This window comes from Herpailurus yagouaroundi, unplaced genomic scaffold (assembly GCF_014898765.1).
Source record: "Herpailurus yagouaroundi ecotype Mexico unplaced genomic scaffold, PumYag 180, whole genome shotgun sequence".
NCBI lineage: Eukaryota > Metazoa > Chordata > Mammalia > Carnivora > Felidae > Herpailurus > Herpailurus yagouaroundi.
In genome coordinates this window covers 28347901-28353900 of record NW_024412411.1, presented here as the reverse complement: position 1 = coordinate 28353900, position 6000 = coordinate 28347901, and positions in this window count along the sequence as shown.

Genomic DNA, 6000 nt, shown 5'->3' with positions numbered 1-6000 from the left:
TTCATAGCATTGTGGTCTGAAAATATGCACAGTATAATCTTGATCTTTTTATACTTGTTGAGAGCTGATTTGTGTTTCAGTATGTGTTCCCTTCTGGAGAATGTTCCATGTGCACTCAAGAAGAATGTGTATTCTGCTGCTTTAGGATGAAATGTTCTGAATATATCTGTTAAGTCCATCTAGTCCAGTATGTCATTCAAAGCTATTGTTTCCTTATTAATTTTCTGTTTAGGTGGGCTTTCCGTTGTTGTAAGTGGGATGTTGAAGTCCCCTACTATTATGGTATTAATATCAATCGTTTCTGTATGTTCGTGATTAATTGATTTATATATTTGGATTCTTCCATGTTTGGAACAAAAATGTTTACAATTGTTAGATAGTAGATAGACCCCTTATTTATGATATAATGCCCTTTACATCTCTTGTTACCGTCTTTCTTTTAAAATCTAGATTGTCTTATATAAGTATGGCTGCTCTGGCTTTCTTTTGGAAGGTAAGTCATTTATTTTTTATTTTATTTTTTTAATTAAAAAAAATTACATCCAAATTAGCATATAGTGCAACAATGATTTCAGGAGTAGATTCCTTAATGCCCCTTACCCATTTAGCCCATCACCCTTCCTACTTCCCCTCCAGTAACCCTCTGTTTGTTCTCCATATTTATTAGTCTCTTATGTTTTATCCCCCTCCCTGTTTTTATATTATTTTTGTTTCCCTTCCCTTATGTTCATCTGTTTTGTCTCAAAGTCCTCCTATGAGTGAAGTCATATGATATTTGTCTTCCTCTGACTGACTAATTTCAGTAAGTCATTTATTTTTAATCCCACAATGAATTAATTAAAAAATTTTAAGACTATACAAAAATACGTATTTTGAGAATAAATGTAATGAAGGAAGCCATTACTCTATATGCTGTTCACTTAAGGTAACACTATTCTTTATTTCTTTTTCAAAACTGGGTTCATTGTATATTCTAGTTTTTAGCTTCTTTTCTCCTCTTATCAATATATCTTTTTCAGTTGCACAGTGACTTGTTTTCCTATTTGATCCAAAACGTGGTAATCCAGAGAAGGTCTTGATTCCTTGATTTACTGTCTTAATAGTTCAATTCTTCCTTCAATTCTGTGAGATACCCCAGGATCATTTCAATAAAATCTTCCTTCCACTTAAGTTAGGGAGACTGTTTTTGGTGTTTGATACCAAGAACATCTTAAACAGAATACATAAGTATTATGGGAAATATGAAGAGAAACAGGAATATACTCTGATGTAGTAAAAGGTGTTGCTCTCCAATGGGCAAGTTTAAGTTTAAAGAAACAAAAACAAAAACATTCATTTGAAACTGCATGAACAAGAGAGAAAAACTTACAGAGAAATAGAGTTCCATTAGAAAGAGAATTATACTTTGCTGTAGCAAGAAAAGATATTAGAAACTTATGGACTTGGAAATTTCATTAACTTAATAAATGTTGTTCAGGGCCTGGAAATATTTCCAACAAACAAATGTAAAAGATGAGATTTTGGGATGAGTATATTGTCTAGGACTCACTAATTTTGGTGTAAGAAGAACCAAGAATCAAACAGTAACCCTAGTTTAGAAACTCTCTGAGGATTCTCCAGCTGGAAGAATCTACAATGTGGGACATTTATTGGGTTAAATGCCAGGGAGGAGGCAGGGCACTGACCAATATAGTAATAAAGAAGGCAAGATTGAGAATTGTTTCCTCAAAAAAGATTTTTTAAACTTTCTGTATTTTGCAAATATTTTAAATTAAGCATGAAAATTACACACTTTTGGGGCGCTTGGGTGGCTAGTCAGTTAAGTGTCTGACTTTTGATATCAGCTCATATCATGATCTCGTGATTATGAGATGGAGCCATGTGTCAGGCTCCATGGTGAGTGTGGAGCCTGCTTAGGATTCTCTCTCTTTCTGTCTCTCCTTTTGTCCCTGTTCCCTACTTGCATGCTTTCTCTCACTCAAAATAAAGAAATAAACATTAAAAAATACACACCTTTTATTAAAATTTAAAAGCTCACTAAAAATTTAGTTAACAGTTGCCACTTCAGAAGGAAAATCTTGTAAACATATCAGCTTTTTGTAGATGACTTGTCATATTTTTCACTTATTTTTTTTTTACTCACTCAATTTGTTAAAGATACAGGGAGACCATTTTGAATTAAACTAATATTTATAGGCAAATAAAAGTGGATGTATTAAGTCTCTAGGTTGAGTTCATTTTCTATTAAGACACACAAAAAAATTTCCAGGGGGAAAAAAGACCATATGTAGATTCTTTTACATTTTGTGTATGGGCTATAAACTTAAATTTACCCATTTAATTGCCTTGAAATTCAAATGTGACTGCCTGTGTTTGGTCTGTGCCCTATTCTATCAAGTTTTAAGCTTGCTACTATATTTACTGCCAATAAATGTTCAGAGTTTACTAGGGCACTAATGGATTTTTTTGAAATGTTTATTTATTTTTGAGAGAGGGAGAGAGAGCATGAGCAGGGGAGGGGAAGAGAGAGATGGAGACACAGAATTTGAAGCAGGCTCCCGGCTCTGAAAATCAGCACAGAGCCCAACGTGGGGCTCAAACTCATGAACCGTGAGATCATGACCTGAGCTCAACCAACTAAGCCACCCAGGTGCCCCAGGGCACTAATGGATCTTGATCAGTGGTCTCAATTCTCCAAACTCCTCAGTCATTATGTTGTATACTTTTAGAAATAGATATTTATCTTTTCTAGTTGTTGTAAAGGTCAGTACATCGATGGGAAATAGGAAGTCATTAAGAAGGTTAGATAGACTTCTGTCAGTCTGCTTTTCAGGAGCAATTACCATTATTGGGCCCAATTCTACTGGTAGTATAGAGAGTTACACTAGTTTTAGAAGAGCAGTTGAATAGATAGTTACATGTCTGTGGAGTCTGCATTTACTTCTCTTTTTCATCTAAGACATTAATAAAGAGTAATGAATCTAGTGACTTCCTTTGAATGTATTAACTATGAAAAGAAGACAAGACAGTTGAATGGTCACTGGAGCCTCTTTGAAACCATGCTAGGGAAAATGAATAGGAGGTAGAAAAACGAATGGGGAAGGGAAAAGTGTAAAGATGGAGGAACTGATTTATTTTATTTTATTTTTTAGGCAGTGTCCCCCAGATAAACCTGAGAAAAGGGAAAAGGGGCTTTCATTCCCAAGAGCAATATTATTTGTAGTTTAAGTTAATTAAAGCCATATCAGAAATTGACTATGCTTTATAAACATTCTTTGGTATGGTTTTGTGGATTTTCTTTTACTTTACAATTTATGTTCCATTTGAAAAGTTCCAACCTTGTCTTGGCTGAGGTAAAAGGAAAGGATGACTTTCCTTCCTTCAAGCTTTATGATTTAAACAGTGTAGGTCAAATCTGCTAGGAGATTCAAGGGCCTCATTTAGGAATCAGGGTAAAGAGAAAAGCTCAGAGATTAGATTGTTTAATGAAAGAACAGATTTTAAGGCAAGAAACAAGACAGAAATTGAGTAAAAGGACCAATTTTCCCTGAAAATAGTGTTGGGGTTCCCAGAACTTTTTATCAGGTGCTAAATTTCAACTTACTGTGTTCTGTTGTGCACGAAATTACTTTTAGAGCAGATTTATGGCCTTGTGTGAAGTTGCTTTTATGGATCATCTCTGGCAGGAGGTAGCATGGTCCGTATCTTTATTTAGCTCCACAGCATTTATGAGGTCAACTCCATCCTCAACACAGTTAATTATCAGTATACTTTGCTCTATACTTAATTGACATAAAAAAATTCTACCTCAAGTGCTGCTCAAGAAATATAAACAGTTTCCAGATAGCTAACAAAAACTCTGAGGAGTACCAGAAGGACATGTTCTACACATAAATAGAAACTTAAAATCCTTTTCTGCATTATCATTGCATCAAAGAATAATTTCTTCGACCATTATCTTTGGCTTCCTATAGAACTGCTTTTATTGAATTAACTGTTTTCCTTAAGGTGCTGGCTGTGTAGTGTGTATGTTGGCATAATCGGATCAGATATGTTCTTTCTGAATAAAAGATAATAACTGGTTAGTTTGATTGATTCAGGCCTTTTGCCTCAATCATTTTTGCCATGCGAGGAGGGGGTACTGAACCAAGCTTTTTCTGGCACAAGAACATTGGGTTGACATCATTTCAAACTCTTTCCAAGTACTTACACTTTTCTCTGGGTTTAGGACCTGGGCTGCTCTTTATGGCCCATAGATATGCAGTACTTACCCTCTTCAGCAGTCTCTGGTCCCCAGGCAAAGAAGCCTGCTAAGAAAAGTTATCAAGGGGTGCCTGGGTGGCTCAGTCGTTTGAGCGACCGACTTCGGCTCAGGTCATGATCTCACAGCTGGTGAGTTCGAGCCCTGTGTCAGGCTCTGTGCTGACAGCTCAGAGCCTGGAGCCTGCTTCAGATTCTGTGTCTCCCTCTCTTTCTGCCCCTAACCGACTCACATTCTGCTCTGTCTCTCTCAAAAATAAATAAACATTTAAAAAAATAAAAAAAAAAGTTATCAAAGCTTAGAAATAGGCAAAATGATGATTATATGTCATTTCACTATCATTCTGGAATGTTATCTATCAGGTTTACTGAATAATTATCTAACTCTCTAGAGAAATATAGATTTGTTTGATTTACTATTTGCTATTAATTAGAGCCTGAACTCTGTATAGTTAGAAGACTGATAAATTACAAATGATTTTTACCAGTAGAAATGTAATGTGTTGTTTCCAGTGGGAGAAAAAAACCACCAAGAGATTATGGTTTTATTGCCCTCTAGGACATCAACCAGTTTTCAAAAATCTAATTTATAGACTTGTTTCATCACTACATTCCTGACTGACTGTATAAACCTCTGTTCTGCAAGTGCTCTTTGAACCAGCTTCCCCACCCTGTTGGTTCCATCATTAATGAGTTATATTTTTGACACATGGTCTTTTTAGTCTCTCTTCTAAAGAGCTCTCTTCTTGGATCTCTGTAAGCCATATCCTTGTTTGTGATGATTTTTATGAAAGGCAAAATGGTGTCATGGGCAGTTTTAGAGTTTTAGAGTCAGATTTAAGCTGGAATCATAGCTTTCTGACATAATAGCATTGCTATCTTGAACAGATCACTTAACTTCTCTGGTCATATTTTCCTCTAAGATAAAATGAATTACATGTGTTCCCACAATTAAAATTTTCAGTTTCTTCTTCAAAGTCCTCTTCTGAAATTCTCTGATTGCAACATTTAAGAGCTTCTTATTCCCAATTAACTTTTAAGTCAGAAATTCAAATGTGCAAAATTCTTTTCTCCTAGTTCATTGCTTGGTTATAGAACAGCAATAGTAGGTTATGCTGAAAAAAAAAAAAAACTCAAATATCCTTCACAAAACAGGTTCATAAACTCCAAGGATGCAAGGTCACCAGGCAATCTTCCAGTCACTTTCAGTTCCATTTGGAAGCATCTGTTGCTTCGTTACAGTTTAAACCTAAGGATCTAACAATTCAGGGGGTTGACATTTAACTTTAAAATAAAGAGATCTTATAGGCGAAAAAATTATTACAACTTGTGCCAAAGTCCAATGCAGAAATACCAGATGAGGTTGATTCCTAGTGCTGTGATATCATCTTCAAGGACAGGTATTGGCAGATGGTGTTGTCTCAAAGAATTACACAAAATTGAGACTCTCTAATAAGAAATTATTTTTCCCTGTTCCTATGGGCTAAAAAACCCTGATTTTAAAGTTTCCTTATTTAAAATCCCTCCAGTAAGGGATATTTCATCATGTTTGTGAGCTTAAAAGTCTGTTTCTATTTTAGATTTTTTACATTAACACCAAAATGTATTTTAATAATGCTCTTTTATAGATATTGGCATGGTGTTATCCTGATAACATTTCTAACTTTAGTTTACCTGTTTTCATTTTATTGAGTGATTTAAAAATTACACTGCAAAGCAGAATAATAATAATAATAAGCG